The sequence below is a fragment of the Azolla caroliniana genome, unplaced genomic scaffold (genome assembly GCF_043228905.1).
Source record: "Azolla caroliniana isolate FFs.n. ecotype wild unplaced genomic scaffold, voAzoCaro1.0.p SCAF_11, whole genome shotgun sequence".
NCBI lineage: Eukaryota > Viridiplantae > Streptophyta > Polypodiopsida > Salviniales > Salviniaceae > Azolla > Azolla caroliniana.
The window spans coordinates 2,187,214-2,206,378 of NW_028230446.1; positions in this window are offsets into that span (position 1 = coordinate 2,187,214).

The following is a 19,165-nucleotide window of genomic DNA, read 5'->3' on the forward strand; positions in this document are numbered from 1 at the left end:
TATATACATTTGATTGAAGTACCTTTGAATTGTATGCATATTTAGTTCCAAGACATTGCCCCATGCGAGGCTCTAATACCATTTTTCGACTTCAAGATCTATAGGATTGCTCCAAATCAATAATTTCATCATGACAATAAACAACTCTCACGTTTTGTTGTATATATTCCATTAAAAATATCGAGGGTTCTTTGAGATGTCATTTGAGATCTTCAGTCAATATTGATTATCTAAAACAACTATGTTCATCCTACATGAAGAGCTAGAGATTTTCAAAACCCAATATGTTTCTTTATGACGCTTGAGAAATTCAACTTCTCCTAGAGCCTTAACTCATTCATTTAGATAAGAAAATGAGAGAGAGAGAGATTTCATTGAAGACCTTTTCCATACAATGTTTTTGGTTTTCTTCCTACAAACCCAATCTTTAAAGGTTACTTATCTTTCATTAGCTACCCATGCGTTTTCGGTTGTGTACAGTTAGTTCTTTAATTCATCTATATGTTGCACAAATAGGTTAAAAGGAATTACAACACTGATTCAAAACAAAGCAAACACATTGGGGCATGCTTCAATATTTTGTAAACATGGTTGACTTTTTGTTTCTACATCCAAATCAATTCTTAAATCGAAGTATCTCATCTCGAGAAAGTATATTTCCTGTGCAATGTTGGGATTTCATGTGCAACCTACAAAATAATGGGTCATGTAGTTTAAAAACATGGAAGTCCTAGTGGAATGACCAAACTTCTAACTTGGTTGTCCTTTGACTTTCAAAAAATTGTATTAAATTGTCCAAAAGCACAGCTGTAGCTTGTAAGATATTTTCATAAAGCCACATAATATTATAAAATAGGTCCATGTCCTTTTTTTTTGGATATTGTTGGATCGCCTCCTTTTTAGGCAAGTCTATGGTTTTTTGGCACTCTAATCTTATGTTGGTAGTTTCAGGCCAAGAAACGGGAACATTTGTAGTCCGACTAATTCAATTCTACCTTGGTGGTGAGGCAAGAACAAGCAAGTTTTTTTAGTTCCTTGTTTGTACTCGTACATATGTTGTGATTATTTTAGAGTTGTAGGCTTTTATTGTCTAGTAAGAAACCACCAAACTCTTGTACAATTTGTTGGTACCACCATAGGGAGTTTTATTGATCCCCAAAGCATTTCTTGAGGTGGGCTTCCTATTCATATGTTTTCATTAGTTATTCACTCCATACTTGGCTACCTAGGATTTGTATAGTTTGTCATCATAAAAACAAACATCATATTTATGCAAAACCCCCATAACATAAGATAACAATGATGTAATTTGTAGCCAAAAAAAATATTTAACTACATAAACCACAAATATATTATAAAAAAGATGATTCGCCTATGCATATCTCATGATATTTTCATTTATCAACATTATATTGTTGTCAATGATCCAAAATTTAATATTCTTCATATCCTTCGAAGGTTCAAAACATTCACCCCACATAAGCTCTTCAAAGATGTTATAGTTTCATGTAATAAATGCCTACATACATCAATAAACTTACAATTTAAGAGGGTTAGATTCAAATTTTGTTTTTCATCTAAGAAAACACTATTGTAGTTCTACAAATTGGTTTTGTCATTCTATTGATAGATTACAACACCTCTTATCCTTAAAAAGTGATTAGTTAGTTTGAAAGAAAATATGAATCCAATAGTGAAGTAGAGAGAACACATTATGAAAGATATATTCCCATAATTAATATTGTCATTTAAGGATAAATTAGGATAACTTAACTACAAATTAGAGATTAATTATTGTAAAAAATACACAAAACAATGAAATGTCACGACTCATGGCAAAGAAGAACAAAGAAGAAATAAGGTGAATGAGTTGTACATGTAGCTTTTGTATCGTAAGAGAGGACATCTATCATGTCATTGAATGGAAGCTCTCTTGTGTTGAGTGGAGGTATTCTTCCTTCCTTTGTTTCTTCTTTATTTTGAAGTTGTATCAAGTACTTTATCTCTATAAAAAGTTACGTATGTGGAAGCTTTCACAAACAGACATAGTCGGCTCCACTGGCCACCTACAGACAGTTAGGTATACATAGAGAATATGGTGTGGGGGGGGGGGGGGGGGGGGGGGCAGAAAACAACAAAAAACAATATTCAAAATAATGCCGCTTTGTACATACAATGTGCTTAGTGAGCACTTTTTATGCAAGCCTTGACAACGAGCTGGCACATACTTGAATGCTCATAAAGGGGCACTATCTGAACATAATATTCCTAATACTATGTTCGACCCTAATAGCTCTCCCGGCCGACCCGGTTGTCGGCTTCTTCGGCCGATCTAGCCTACTAGCCTTTAGCCGTTCGGCTCATGTTGAGCTTGTCTCTCAACACTCCCCCTCAAGCTCAACTTGAGGTTCCTCTTTCTGCTCTATGGTTCTTCGCCTCAACTCCTTCTACCAACTTCTCTCCTGGCTCGCGCTCCTCGGCCCATCCGATCGGCTTGTCTGCTCCCAAGGCCCTCGATGGCCTTCTCCTTGTCCTCACAAATTTGGCGAGCCCCTCAACCTGTCGGCTCTTTCGTATCGGCATTGGCTTCGACTTCCCTCTCATCAGCTTGGCCATCATATGATTTGAGTCGTCCAAATCATTTCACTCGACCGAATCAACTGCCTCCGATTCGTCTTCAAAACGACTTTTGGCTATCTCAGCCCAAGTTTTTCTGGATCTCTTCTCACAGGTTCGGCTAGCTTTGGCTCGTTTGTTCTGCTCCCCCTAAGATCGGTTGGGCTTTCCTTAATCAATTTTCTTCCAATTGTTCAAGCATTCTCTTGTTCGATTCAACTTCCTCAATCGATTCGACTGTCTCGTCGAGTCTCCTCTCGACTGTCCTGGAGACTCTCCCCCTCAAGTTTGACAAGTCAAGGAGCCGTCATGAACTCTTGACCTTCTGTATTATAATCAATCGATATGTTTTAACCAACACATCCAATACATGGTCATGTTACCTTAGTAGATCATAGTAGATTATCTATTCTAAGTGTAGGAGATTTTAGAAGCTTCCAAAAAGCTCCAGAAGATCCAGAAGCTAAAACATTCTAGAAACTTGTGCATGAAAATGAGTCTCTTCATGGAACTACATTTAGAGCCCACAAACATGTATAAATACAAGGGTTCATCTTGGCCTTAGTCAAGGTGACCAACATCAGTTACGGAAGCATAATTCAGTTCTTGTTCTCTTGTCTATTTTCTCTCACACTCTCTCTCTTAGTATTGAGCCTCGCCTATGCGTCCGTGACAGTTTGTTCACCTTCCATCTCCAAAGCCTCATAATGTCAGATTCTACCAAGAGCATAAATCAACTATTGGTTGCCATGCATCAACTTCAACTTGAAAATGAGAATATTCGGGAATATCTCCAGAAACTTCAAGCTAGGACTCTAATGGAACTGGAGAATGAAGAAACCAAGTCCCCTCCTACATCAAGGAATCTCTGATCTGTAGAGCATGATCCCTCGTCTATCCTTGCTCCAATTCCTCTTCACCTCAGTTCAACTATAGAACCCAATGTCAGTTTATCTGACAAGTTCGATGGCACAAGGGCGTGATTCCGGGGGTTCATAAATCAGATCAAGCTTATTATCTAGCTACAAACCCAAAGATATGCGGATGATTTTTGTTGAGTTGGCCTTGTTGGGACCCTTCTCTCGAGAGCTGGACAAAGCTGATTCACGCCTTTGGTCGAAACATCATCGCCATTTCTCGACAATTTTCTTGTTTTCCTAGAAGAGTTCGAGGCAACATTTGGGGATACAGATCAACCTCGAACAAGTCTTACCAAACTCTATTCATTACATCAAGGTAAGCGTCCAATGTCCGTTTATGCATCTGAATTTAGACAATTGGCATGTGATGTTCAATGGGACGATCAAGCCCTTTGCGACCATTTTTGTCGGGTCCTTCGAAGTGATGTTAAGAATCTAGAACTAAACTTTCTAGAGCCGACTTCATTATCACAAGCCATCAAGCAAGCAGTTGGTTGTGACAACCGCCTTTTTGAACTTCGTCAAGAGGAACGAGCGACTTCCAAGTTGTCGCCCTTTCTCCACATTAAACCTATGGTACAATCCACATTAAACCTATGGAACAACGAGATCTTCTCCAACGACATCATTTAATGATCCTATGCCGATGGAAATTGATCGAGCTCGAGCCCCACTCACCACAACCAAACGACACTATCGACGAACCAATGGGCTATATGTCTATACTGTGGCGCCTCTACCCATCTAATTCGTTTTTTCCCACTAAAAAACAATCTGCGACAAGTCTATCTGAACAATCCAACTAGTGGGTCCCGACATTCGGAATGATGGAATGAATGTGCGGAAGTAATTAAGGACCCATAGGTTATGTGTTCCGCAAACAACACAGAGAATACGACAGAAGAAAAGATGGAAACGTAGACTGTACATTTTCAACTCTAATGGAAGCTTTTGTTATTCATTGTTCTCTCTCTCTCAGAGACTCAGGATACAAGACGATACTTTTTACAACATTAGGTTATTACATATATCCTAACTCTTTAGACGGGTTCACACTATGATACAAAGTGGAAGGAGTTGGGCTTTTATGCCAACAAACTCCTCCGTAAAAGGACTACTCTTTCCTACATGTACTAGTGATTGGGGTTATCTTCCCCGTAAACCTAGATTACAAAATTAATCTAAATTTATATTACAAGTCGGTTGGCATAAAGCTGAGTTGGCATCCTAATTTGGCGGAGCTCAAGGTTCGGCTGGTTTGAGTCGGTCGAATCAACGTGTTTGAATTGTCCTTTGTTTGAATCAGTTCGACTGTCAAAGTTGGCTTGTGTCTAATTCTCGATTTCGGCCTTCTGTCAATTGTTCGTATCTTGCTCGTTTTTGCTCTTGTGCTCCTCGTTGGATCCTCGATCTGTATCTGAGGTCGTTTGCCTCTCGATCGTTTCCTTTCCAGTCGGTATCCTCGCTCAGTGCTATTTCTTTAGCCCCTTGTGTTTCCGAACGTGTAGATTTTGCTCTTCTCATGAGTTTGTTTGGGTCGGTTTTCGACTTCCCGTCTGCTCCTCGTTTAGATTTCTTTTGCTTGATCGCTTGTCGTAGTCCCATCTTTGTCCTCAGTGTTGTGAAGCGTTGATCTGGGAGTGGCTTCGTCAGGCAATCGGCGATGTTCACCTCGGTTTTGATCTTCCGGACTTCAAGCTTCTTTTTGGTTATTAGCTCCCGGATGTGATGATACAACACCTCAATATGTTTTTTCTTCGCATGATAGATAAGGTTGTTGATGAGGTGTATTGCGCTCTATGAGTCGCAATAGATGGTCGGCACTGGTCGATCAATTTGGCTTGTAACTGAAAAGTCAACAGTTAGTTGGTGTAGCCAGATTGCCTCCTTCGTTGCCTCTAATGTTGCTATGTACTCGGCCTCTGTGGTGGACAGGGCTGTGCACTCCTGGATCTTTGACCTCCATGATATAGCGTCGCTACCGTAGGTGAAGATGTAACTTGATGTCGACTTCCGATTACCCGAATTCCCGATGTAGTCAGAGTCGGTGTAGCCTTTGACTTCGGTTAGGTTTGCTGATTCAAAAGTCAGATATGCATATTCGGTTCCTTTTAGGTACCTAAAAAAGTGTTTGACGGTCTCCCAATGCTTCCGTCCTGGATTCGATATGTACTGGTTGACAACCCCCACGACATATGCAAGATCGAGTCTGGTCGCCACCATCGCGTACATGATACTTCCTATTGCAGATGTGTAGGGTATCTTTCCATTGAGCTCTCTCTCCTTGTCCATCGAAGGAGAGTCTCTATCCGATAGTTGGATTGATGTTCGAAGCGGTGTTGGTGTTGGCTTCGCGTGCTCCATGTTGAAGCGCCTCAACACCTTTCAGATGTAGTTGGACTAGGAGAGTCGGGGAGAGTCTTCGTCTTCTGATTTTACTCGATCCTCATGCCTAGTATGTGTCAGGTTGTCCTAGTTCCTTCATCGCGAACTTGTCGTCGACATATAGGATCAGATAAATGTGGGACTCATCGGCTAGTTGCGGGGTATATAAACATGGGTTGAAGTCGGACCGGCTATAACCGAGTTGTCGGATGTAGGAGTTGAAATTCTGGTACCACGTCCTCAACACTTGTTTTAGGCCATATAGGCTTTTGTTCAATTGACATGTGAGGTGATTTTCCTCCCCCGTCGCCGAGAAGCCTGCCAATTGGGACATGTAAATGTCCTCGTCCAAGTCTCCGTGTAGGAATGCCATCTTTACGTCGAGTTGCTCAAGCTCGAGGTCCTTTGTCGCCACGACCCCGAGTAGGAGTCGAAGGGTGGTCATCTTGACTACTAGAGAAAATATCTCGTCATAATCGACCCCATGTTCCTATTCGAATCCCTTCTCGATGAGCCGAGCTTTGCATTTGGGCTTCTCTGAGTCAGATACATATTTGCATCGGAATACCCTTTTGTAAGGTAGCTGCTTCCTTTTGGTTGGTAGTTCAGCCATCTCCCATGTATTGTTCTATTTGATCGAGTGCTATAGCTTCTTAGTATGTGCTTGGTTCACCTGCATTCGTGTAGTTGATGTAGTCGAGCCCTGGTTGATAGAACTCTGTCGACCTGCGATTTCATTCAGATCTCCTGACTACCGTAATGATTGGTTTGGATCCTTTGATTGTCTCTGTTGGGCGACCGACATTTGTTGAACCACTTATGTCAGGAGACCTTGAGTTCGACTAGTGAACCTCCTACGGATTCGGAGTCGGCAGGTCTATTGTTGGCTTGGTCAAGTTTGACTGTTTGTCAAATCTCCAATTCAGCCCGGTGGGTCGGTCGTTCTACGACTTCTTTGTCGATTTCAAAAGAGACCTTTTTGCCGACTAATTTATGCTAGTTCCACTTAGAGAGGATAGAGTCTTCATTCAAGACTACATCATAGCTTCAGATCAATTTCCGATTCTCCAGGTCCCATAGGTGATAGCTGAAATCCCCATCGGTTCCATAACCGAGAAATATGCATTTTGTTGCATGTGGTGCCAACTTGGTCCTTTTCTCCCTGGGGATAAATGCATAAGCTTCGCATCCGAAAATTTGAAGCCTTTCGTAGGTCGGTTGTTTGCCTGACCATAGTGCCTATGTCATTTCGAGTTTGACTGCTTTCGACGGTGATAGATTTATCAAATATACTGTTGTCTACAATGCTTCAAGCAAGAACTCCAGCTTTAGTCCGACTTGCTGGAGCATTTTCATCACTCTCTCTTGGATTGTTCGGTTGATCCGTTCTACCACTCCATGTTGCATGGGTGTGTAAGGAACGGTCTTTTGATGCCGGATCCCTTTGTCGGACAGGTACTGCTTGAAGGCTCGGAAGGTATATTTTCCTCCGTTGTCGAAACGGAGTGACATCTTCACTCTGTGTCTCGACTGGTTCTCCGCTTCGATTAACCATCTTTCGACCTAATTGAATAGGCCCAGACCTTCCGTGTAGAATCATCGACGAACGTGATGAAGTACCAGGAGCCACCTAGAGATCTTTTGGGCATCGACCCACATATATATGTGTGCATGAACTCTAGGGGCTGACATACCGTTTCATAATGAAGAGAGTGTGGACTGCGGGTCTGTTTCCTGTATCGACAATGCTCACAGAAGTCCATCTTTGCTTGAAGTTTCGGAATGTCGTCGACCGCCATCAACCGATCTACGCTGGCTTGAGACATATGGCCGAGTCGGCCATACCATAGGTTTGCGTCGAGCTTGATCACCATCATTGGATACAAGTTTTTGTATTTGTGTCCACTTCCGATTCTTCGATTTCCTCGGCTGATCATCCATGCCGACTCATTTAGTGTCACGGACACACTAACCGCTAACTCGGACGAAGCACAGATGACAAGGCTATGATGAACTTAAAGACGCTAGCCTGAATGACATTAGCGAATGAAGACAAAGATGAAGAACGATACAAGATGGAATTGAACAAGAATACTAGATTGATGTGTCAATGTCTGGTGGTTGAATCCCTTGAAAGGGACCAAGGAGATTACAATTATTTATACTGTGAGTCGAAGTACATGCATTAGAATATTTGGGAGAATATTCTAGAACCCTCTAGAACCTTCTAGTTCTAGAACTTTCTAAAAACTCATAGAACTTGAAATAGATAATTGACTAATAATGTACTAAGATATAAATAACATGACCATATATCTGGATGTGTTGGTTAGAACACAACACTAGACTATATACAAGAGGTCAAGAGTTCAAATCTTTTTGTCATGTCTGTGACAATTAGAGTCGTTCGATACCCGTCTTCGGCTAACATGCCGATGGAGACTAGACTCCTTTTCAAATTGGGTACGTGCCGAACTTAGTGCAGGGTGATCATGTTGCCATTTGGCTGTCGGATGGGGACCTCACCGATCCCTATGATTACGCACTCCTGCCCATTTCTGAGTCGAACTGTGCTGTTGGTGATGGCCGGATAGTTCAAAAACCATTCAATGTTCGGGGCTGCGTGAAATGTGGCGCCAGAGTCCAACAACCATGTGTGCGTGTCTTGCGCACTATAGAGGACTTCTCCGATCATTGAGTCCTCTAAGGAGAGGATTTCTCCTGATTGGGTGTCAACAACATTGACTTGGTTGCCGGCTGGAGAGTGATTCGAGTCGAATCGTCCTCGATTCCGTCTAGATCTCCGACCACTCTCTTTCCTCTTGATCGACTAGTAGTCGGAAACATTGTGACCGACTTTTCTATAGTGGGTGCAGAATTCGCCAGATCGACTCGTTCTCGACTTCGACCGTTGTCGGTCCCCCCTCGTTTTTTATCGACTATGATTTCGACCGGTTCTGTTGGCTTGTTTTCTCAATGGACTCGGTTGAGTGGTGGGTTTCTGTTGATTCGTCGATGGTGAGTCCCATCGATTTTCGCCGAATATCCTCGATGAGGACTTGGCCAATCGTCTCATCTAGATTTAGGATAGAACGACTATTGGCAAATGTCGTATAGAATACCTCCCAACTCACCGACAAGCTTGATAGGAGGGCAAGGGCTTTAACTTCTTCTTTGAAGTTAATCCCTTGGGAGGTGAGTTCAGATAGCACCTGACTAAAGGTGTTGATGTGGGAGGTAGCAGGATCCGACTCTCTCATCTTCATATTGAATAGTTGCTTGATCAATATGAGTTTTGATAAGGAAGATTTCTTCCTAGAAACAGCTTGAAGTTTCTCCCATAATGAGAATGTCGTTGTTTCCTTTGCCATGCTAAAATAGAAGTTATGAACCAAGTCCATCCGGATGGTTGAGTCTAATCGAATGGTTGTCCTTGAATCTAATCGAATCGTTGTCCATTATCCTTTATTTTTATTCACTAGTAGTCGGAAATATTGTGGTCGGCCTTTCTGCAATGTGTGTAGAAGGCATTCGGCTGACTATTCCTCGACTTTGACCACTACCGATCATCCCTCCTCTTCAACCAACTAGTACTCCGACCGATTCTTTTGGTTGACTTGGTCGAGTGGTGAGCTTCTACCAAATCATCGATGGTGAGACCCATCGATCATCATCGGATGTCTTTCGACGGGATTTGTCCAACCATTTCGTCCAAATTGAGATTCGGATAATTGTTGGCGAACGTCGTACAATAGACTTCGATCATCATTGGATGTCTTCCAACAGGATTTGTCCAACCATTTGGTCCAAATAGAGATTCGGACAATTGTTGGCGAACATCGTATAGAAGACTTCCCAACTCGCCGATAAACTCGAAAGGAGGGCAATGGCCTTAACTTCTTCTTCGAAGTTAATCACTTGGGAGGAGAGTTTGGACAACACCCGGCTGAAGGTGTTTCTGTGGGAGGTTTCCGGATCCAACTCTCTCATCGTCATATTGAATAGTTGCCTGATCAATATGAGTTTTGATAAGGAAGATTTCTTCCTAGAAACAACTTGAAGTTTCTCCCATAATGAGAATGTCGTTGTTTCCTTTGCCATGCTAAAATAGAAGTTATGAACCAAGTCCATCCGGATGGTCAATCATGTTATTTCATCCATCGATCATCATTCTTCTGCAGACATCGAAACTGGATTGATGTTGTTCCGGATGACTTTGACCTATCGCCAGATGATTAAGATGTATGCATCATTTATGTCTAGAGTACAAAGTTCTTTCTGTCAAACTTCTGAATTTCCATGATTGTGTCAGATTGTGATGCCATCTTCTGGAAAAGAAATTTATGTTGGCCTTGTCTTTTCTTTTAGCCATATAGCTTCTCTTTTCAAGTTTATTTTGTCGTTGCCACTAGACTACAAGTCGCTTAGATACCAAATGATGAACATGGAGATATGTTATGCATCAGAATGATGAGAACCTGTGGTTGGTGTCAAGCAAACAACACAGTAAACTAGATGAGCATATATGTTCACAATAGGCAAGAAACAAGAATCAAGAACAATTGCACTCAATTGAAGCTCAAAGGCAGACTTCCTTACTCTCGCCAAAAACTCTCTCACTCTCTGTTACAATGACTTAGTTGGGCTTTATATAGTTAAGCCCTAACTAGGTCATGTGTTCACACTAGAGATACAAATGGGTAGAGTCGGCCTTCTATGCCAACATTTGATTGTTGGAAACTTATGAAATCTTATAATTGGTCATGAGTCAAAACGGCTTACCTTTTGGGGAGGCTCAAATGTTGCGTTGAACATGGAGGTGTCTTTGTACTTCTTGAAGTACATTGTGCTAGGAGAGAGGATCAAATTGTTATGAGAGACGAAGGATCTAGAGGATTGAGCTTAAGTTGTAGAAGTGAGTTGCAAACATATAACTAGCGATTTAGTGACATCTCAATTGATAATGTGTAGATCTCCAACAATAGGAGGTAGAAATCCAAAGGATGTCTAAAGAAGAAAATTTGATCCTTGAACAGAGTAATAAAAGTCTCAGGACCAAGGTGGTTTACGAAGAACCTTTGAAACAAGAAGTGGAATGTAAATTGCTTAAAGAGCATCATGGTGGACCATGGCTTCCACAAAACACAAGCTGATCATTGTGTTTTTGTGAAGAAGTATGGTGGAGGAGATTTCCTAATCCTTCTGTTGTATGTTGATGCAATGCTTATTGTCGAACAGGACCTAAAGAAAATTGCAAGTCTGAAAAAGGTTTTGAGTAAGTCTTTTGCAACAAAAGATATGGGTCCGACAAAGCAAATCATGGGGATGCACATACTCCGGGATAGGACAAACAATATGTTGTCAGTGGCTATCACAAGAGAAATACGTTGTCGTGGAAGGAGATTAACGCCACGATATGATTTACAACCACAACCGTTTAGAGCGAACTCAAGCACAACTAGAAGAAAACAACAATAGGACTATAGAGAGATAGAGAACCAAAATCCATATGAGGAAGAAGAACCCTAACCGAATAGGAAGAAGAAGAAGAAGAAGAACTAAACCTCCCTAACCAAGAGAAAGAGAAATGAGAGAGGGGAACCTAAAACCAAAACCCTAAAATGAAATAGGGAGAAGAAGAAGAAGAACTAAAACCCAAAAACCCAAAATGGAGGAACCCCCTTTATGGTGACTCCTCACCCCCTTTTATAGTAAAAAAAAGGGGGCCTTATTACAAAAGGCGAGGCCAAATATTCCTCTCTTTGAGTGAGGAATATTTGCTTTGATTTTAGGAGGGGATTGATGGGGCACCTTAAATCCCTCTTCTCTCACTTTCACACACACACACACGCGCGCGCGCGCGCGCGCCCACCCACCCACACACACACACACACACACCATACCCCCTACTTATTACTCCCCCACTTTCATGTACGCCCCTTTTTCACTACATTGTTGTGAAGATTTCCGGAAACGATGAGAAAATCGGGTATGGTGAATAAAACGAGGATGTGCAACGACTTGCACATGCACATGAGAAAATGTGTATAGAAATAAGAAAGGGAGAAAAATAAATTTTATGTGGCACCAATCCCCTTGTGCTATAAAAGGGGAGGGGTGCTCACAAGAAAGGGGTTGCCCATTTTGAGTTAAGAGGGTGTACCACTTAGATCTACGGTTTGGTAGTTTTCTTCTTCATCTTCTTCTTCTTGTTTCTTTGGGGGTTCTTCTTTGAGTGGAGGTTTAGGGTTTCTTTTAGTTCTCCTCTCTCTTCTTGGTTATGGTTTCGGTTGTTCTAGGTTTCTTCTTCATCTTCATCTTCTTGTTTCTTTGGGGGTTCTTCTTTGAGTGGAGGTTTAGGGTTTCTTTTAGTTCTCCTCTCTCTTCTTGGTTATGGTTTCGGTTGTTCTAGGTTTCTTCTTCTCCCTATTTAGGTTTTCGGGTTTCTTCTACCTTGTTGTCTTGGTGGGAAGAAGTAGGGTTTATTCTTGTTCGTTTTTGGATTCTTCACTTTGTGAGTTACGGTTTGTGAGTTTCTTCGTTTTCATGCGAGTTAGGGTCATGCTAGGGTTTTTGGTTACTCTCTTCTTCTTCTTCTTCGTGTGAGAGTTTGGTTTGGTTTGGGGTTTCTACAATGGCAGCTCTTCGGCATTCCGGTGGCGGCACTTGGTGGTTCGACTTCCTGTCCTCGATGGTGAGTGTTTCGTGGGGCAGCCGGTTCAAGAAGGGAGGGCAAAGTGGCACGGGAACACTCCACCATCTTCGGGGCGTGACCAATGTTGGACGTCACGCTCCTGGTGGTCTACTTGACTCACCTTCGTCAGTTCCTATTTCTTAACTTGTTGTACTTAGTCGATTGTTTTGTAATAGCCACCGGATTCGTGGCATGTAAGCCAATTTGTTGTAAAAGTATTTGTAATATATATACGTGTATATTTCTCTTCTATTTTAACCTATTTGAGTTGAGTCCTTAATCACAGCTAATCGTCTTGTTGAACCGGAATCTTCGTCGATTGGGTCCGACCGAAAACCAATCCAGTCGTAACCAATCCGGTCGAGAATCAATGCAACCGGAAGTCGACGGACCAAAGCCTGTATAGCACGAGACCTTCGCCCCCTTTTACTCCCTAGTCCGAGACCCCCATAGTCCCGCCCAAGCCGACACGTACACGCAGATTTCCGCAACAACGTGTGCATGTGCACCTAAGTGCATATCACATTTACAATCCACAAACCCTTTCAGTGCACTTTAGCACCTTACATTTTATATTTCTCTTACTTTATTCTTTTTATTTCTATTTATATTTTCCCGATGTGCATGTGCAAACTTTGCACAATCCTGATTCGTCCGTTCCATGTGATTTTCTCGCCGCTGCCAAAAATTTTCGTGAAAACGTGACAAAGGTACTCTAGATATTCAACATGGGGAATGCCAACATGGTCGGCTCAACATTGCCGACAAATAGCAAACTGAATGCCAATCAATGTCCAAAGACAGAAAAGGATAAAACTTAGTTGAGGAAGATTCTATATGCCTGAGTTGTTGGAAGCCTGATGTATGTTATGGTGTGTACTGCCGGACATTGCATATGTTGTCGAAACTATCAACCGATACATTAGCAATCCCGGAAAGGAACATTTGGGATGTAGGGAAGTGGATGCTCAAATACTTGAGAGGTACCTTGTTACGGGTATGACCATATAATATCCTGTGGTGAGAATTTACCGTAGTATTCTATACATGTGAATAAGTGTGAGGGTTAAACGAGAGTGTAAAGAAGGGGAGGATTACTTATAATCCTCGGGATTGAGACAACCCATTAGGCCAAGTGTGAACTTGCATGGGGGCCTTGGGTCTCACTATAAATATGAGGCCTAGCTACCCTCATTTCAAGATCTTTTGACTACGTCGAGACTCTGACGTTGTGGTGGGTCAACTCTTGTAGCAAGCGAGCCAACACTAGGTACGACTGGATGCCACGTCGGTGATATGGGACGCCGATTGAGCCTCGAGTCCGTCTCGATCCCTTCGCTTGGGGGTGGTCGGGTGGATCGACACCCTTGTTTCTCTCTCTCCTTTCTTATTTCATATATGTTTTATCCTTATCATATGCTTACGTTAGATCATAACTCTAATAGTTGGTATCAGAGCTTATGTTTCTTTTGTTGGTTTTTGTTGTCTTCTTGATGGATGGTGATCGATCGGCGTGCGGTTGACCTTGATCCAGATAGCGATCAACAAAGGAACTTTGGTAACTCGTTCTTGTTTTTTTTCTATTCATTCTTCTCCCAATCTATTCATGTACAGTCAATATGTTTTTTTCTTTATTGATTCAATGATGTTGTAGTGGTAATTAATTGGTTGTATATGTGTATGTGTCATTTGACATATATTTGATATGTGATTCGTGTCGTACGTGTACGAGGTTAATACCTCAATTGTGTATTACGTTCACATATATATGTTATGTATACGTATGCGGTAAATACCTCGATTTCTATGTAAACGATATGCGATTGGTGTCGTATGCGTAAGAGGTCAATACCTCAATTGCGTATTACGATTAACCCTTATTCTTGGATGTTTTGTGTGCGTAGAGGCTATACACCTCGATTACGTTTCTCGATTACATCATTGTTGGCTATTTGATATTACGATTTTTTAAATCTATGCATATGTGGTCAAGTGTATACGGATTTGATCGTATATATGTGATAAATATACATATGAGTATATTAGTTATTACATGATTTCTATATCGAATGTTTCCTTTTTAGGGAAAGGATCTTGGTGGACGTCCTCACATTTTTGTGAGAATGGCATAGTCACCATCTTTTTTTCAACAATATTATTTTCGTTGACATCCCCGTTCGTCACTTCGATTTCGTTATGTAACAAAATGCTTATAGCCACCATGATGTTGAGAACGTAGGGCTTGCCCCACTTCATGTGAGGTCGCTCCTATGACACACATATCCAGCATCCCTCCCTCATTACATGGATACTATGACATCATTCTTACGAAAGGCATTCGTAATGACGTAACCATGTAAAGGGCCACGTGGCCCTACTACGAAAAGAGGGCTCATTTGGCTTGACCATTAGGTTGCACTTTGGCGTATGCCATCGTAATTATGAGACTTGAGGTTAGGTAATGTACCAACATAGTTTGTGGTAAACGAGAGGGAAATAAGGACTCTTGACATATATGTTTCTTTTAAAAAAACATATATGGGCAAATGCCTCGCATATATCTTATACGTGTAAAATATTATACATTCAACACGAGCAATCTATTTGGTTAGCTCAAGTGTTTAATGCATTTGTTCTCGAGGTGTCGAGTTCAAATATGACCAAGACCATAACAGTGTCCAAGACCATACAACATTGTTGATACATATGACTATAATACATATTTAGACTTTAGGTCTAAGTGTACTTCGGGGTCCTCGTAATAAGATTTAAAGAGCCGAAACCGTGACATATGTGGGCACAAAAACATAGTTTATTGTGAACATTTTTTTCGTGTATAAACTATTCATGACGCGAACATACATGGTTGAGCCTCAGGGAGCCGCCATGATAAAATCGATATAGAGATAAGGGAAAGACATTCATTTGTCACCCCCATGGTTTTTAAAACAACTTTGTGTTACCATAGTAACCTGATCTTGAACTTCATCTCATACATCTAGAGGGGTGTTGACTTGAGATCATGATATCGATTAATGTTGGCCCATGATATGTTTACATCACGACATAATGTTATGACTATTTTTCTAACCTTATCCTATTTCTTTGCCAGAAATAATCATTCAATGGCTCAGAATAATAACCCGATGTCATCTGCTCAAGCGGAAGGAACTCGAGGAAATCCTCTTGGACCAATGTCCAGTGAGTCATATTTTTTACAAATACAACATTTCCTTAGTTCAACCGCTCATCAGATGTTCGAACTTCGACAATCTTAAAGTACTCTCGATGAGCGTCAGGGTGAACCATCATTTGTCGTAAAGCCATTTATGGGAGAAAGAAAAGGAAAGAACCGAAGAAGCAATCTGCACGTGGTTGGGCCGATGGGAGTCTCATTTTGAGCTCTATCCGATGCTAGATAGTAAGAAGATTGCATATGTCGGCCGAGAACTAGGGGGTAAGGTCGCTGCCTGGTGGCGTGGGCTCTGTACTTTGGGGAAATTGCCCGATATCTTGACAGATTTTGTCACAATTTTTAAGGGCCAATTTCTGCAACCTCCCTCTCGAACCGAGGCAACACAAGCTTTAATGAACCTCTCTAGCAGGAAGTTTTCCTTCCTAGAAAACTATGTCCACCATGCTAGAACCCAAATCCAAAAATTGGGTCTAGAAGGGGACACCTGGTTAATAACTTGTTTTGTCAATGGCATCCCCAATTCGGACTATCATTGGATAGTGCATGATAAGGATCCAAAATCCTTTGAAGAGGCCGTTGAAATAGTTCTTCACTATCAACTTACTTCGAAGAATGACCATAACAAACCATGCGAAGTGCCTGGGACTAAGCAGTCGCAATTCGTTGGGAAACGCAAGACACCCAACGAATTCATGGATCGTAATTGTAAGCGTCAACATCCTTTTTGCGTATTCTACAAAAAGAAGGGTCATACAAAAGAACAATGTCGAAAGCTCCAATGAAAAGAGCACGACAAAAAAGAAAAAATTGCAAACCATAAAGGTCAGATTTCTAATGTCCTTGAGGTCTATATACATCATTTAAGTAATTTTCTATGTTCTTTCCCTCACTATGTATTGGGACCCAATGTTTTACTACATTCAAACAGATATATCAATGGATCTCTCGTACAATTTTTATTTGATTCAGGAAGCTCACACAATTTTGTGAATGATCATTTGGTTCAAATATGGGGAATCCAACCTATCGTAAGTGATCACACCTATAGGCTGCACTTGGCTGATGGAAGAGTACAATACATCAACGGGGCGATTCATTCATTAGGAATTTCTATTGATAATTATATAGAGAAAGTAGACTTCCATGTAATGAATCTTTGTACCACAGATGTAATACTAGGTTATCCCTGGTTTTTTAATAAAAACTCTTCTTTATCTATTTATTGGGTTCAAGATTCAATTACTTTTGTACTGAACGATTGTACTCATTTTATTCAATGTGTTAAAAAACAATCTCTTTAGATTGTTTCCTCTCCATCAATATTCGAGTTATCTTGTTCTACTTCATTTTATTGTGTACTTGATCCGAACATTCACGTTTACAATATCGATAATGTCTCGATTCAATTATCATATTTTGAACAACAACTCGATGAAATCTTAAATGATTTTCGTGATGTTTTTCCGAGTGAACTACCACATGGGTTACCTCCTAAACGTAATATAGACCATCGTATAGATATTGTACCTGGCGTTGCACCAATAGGTATACCTCCGTATTGCTTAAGTCAATCCGAAGAGGATGAGGTATCTAAGCAACTCAAGGACTATTTATGAATGGGTTATATACATTATAGTAAATCTCCATGGGGTGCACCTGTTCTCTTAGTAAAAAAGAAAGAGGGCACATGCCGTATGTGTATTAATTACCAACGCTTGAATAAAGTGACGATCAATAATTCATATCCATTGCCCCGGGCTAACGATCTAATTGACCGTCTCCAGGGAGCTCGGTATTTTACAAAACTTGATCTACGTACGGGTTACCATCAAATTCGTATTAGTGAGGACGATGTTCCTAAAATGGCATTTCATACACGCTATGGCCATTATGAGTTTTTGGTTATGCCTTTTGGTTTGATCAATGCTCCGGCCACATTTCAACAAGAAATGAATGACATTTTCCGACAACAACTTGAAAATTTGTTGTTATTTACTTGGATGATATTTTAGTTTATAGTTGTACATTAGAAGAACATGCTAAACATGTCCGCTTTGTTTTACAAACATTGCGCGACAAGCAATTCTATGCGAAGATCTCAAAATGCAAGTTCTTCAAGAAATCAATTACTTATCTTGGACATCTCATAACCGAACAAGGAGTTGAAATTGATCCTTCTCGCATCGAGAAAATCAAACTTTGGCCCACTCTTCGGAATATTCTAGAAGTTCGATCATTCCTTGGTTTTGTCGGGTTTTTGCGAAAATCCCTTCGTAATTACTCCCAATTGACAATGCCGTTTACTGATCTTCTAAAAGGTCAAACGCGTAAGTCTACAAAACCTATTGTGTGGAATGCTACACTAGACCTTGCCTTTAAGGAACTCAAGGACCTGGTGTGCAAGGTTCCTTTGCTTCTTTTACCCGATCCTTCAAAATGTTTCGAAGTTTAAATCGATGCAAATGATTATGCTATAGGTGTTGTCTTATATCAAGATGGTAAACCAATAACATTCGAGAGTAAGAAACTTGATTCTACTCAATCTCGGTATACGGTTGAAGAAAAGGAATTATTTGCAATTATACATGCTCTCAAAACATAGTGCCATTATCTTTATGGAAATCGTTTTGTGGTAACTACGGACCACGAGTCCTTGAAATATTTTTGTGACCAACAAGACCTGAAAGGTCGTAAGGCACGATAGGCTGATCTCATCCAGGACTTTGATTTTTCCATACGATATCGTAAAGGTTCCATGAACATTGTCGTTGATTCACGAAATCACATCTGTGAAGTTAACATGCTTAACTTCACTGAAATAACATCAGATCATTATTATCACCTTCGAGGAAAGTATCTTGATGATAATTATTTTGCGAAATACTGGGCAAGAGTTTAGTCTGGAACAGACACCACCACATCCTCGAAGGAATCCTTCCACATTGCTAACGGTCTGCTCTACCATAATGGGAAGGTTTGTGTTCCAGATTTGCCTGAGGTAAAAAAGAGAGTTCTTTTTTAATGCCATGATGCACCCTCAACAAGGCACCCTAGAATACATCGTACACTCGTTCTCATCTCTAGTCAATTCTATTGGCCTAAAATGCGTCTTGACATACATAGTTATGTGACTAAATCTCACCAATGTTACGTTAACAAAGCTGAGTGATTTAAGCCGCATGACTTTTACATCCCTTGGACATTCCTAATAATAAGTGGGAAAGTATATCCATGGATTTTATTTTTAGCCTTCCTCGCACCCAAAAAGGTCATGATGTCATTTGGGTTGTGGTTGATAGACTAACTAAAATGGTCATATTTATTGCTACTAAAACCACGGTAACAACTCCTGAA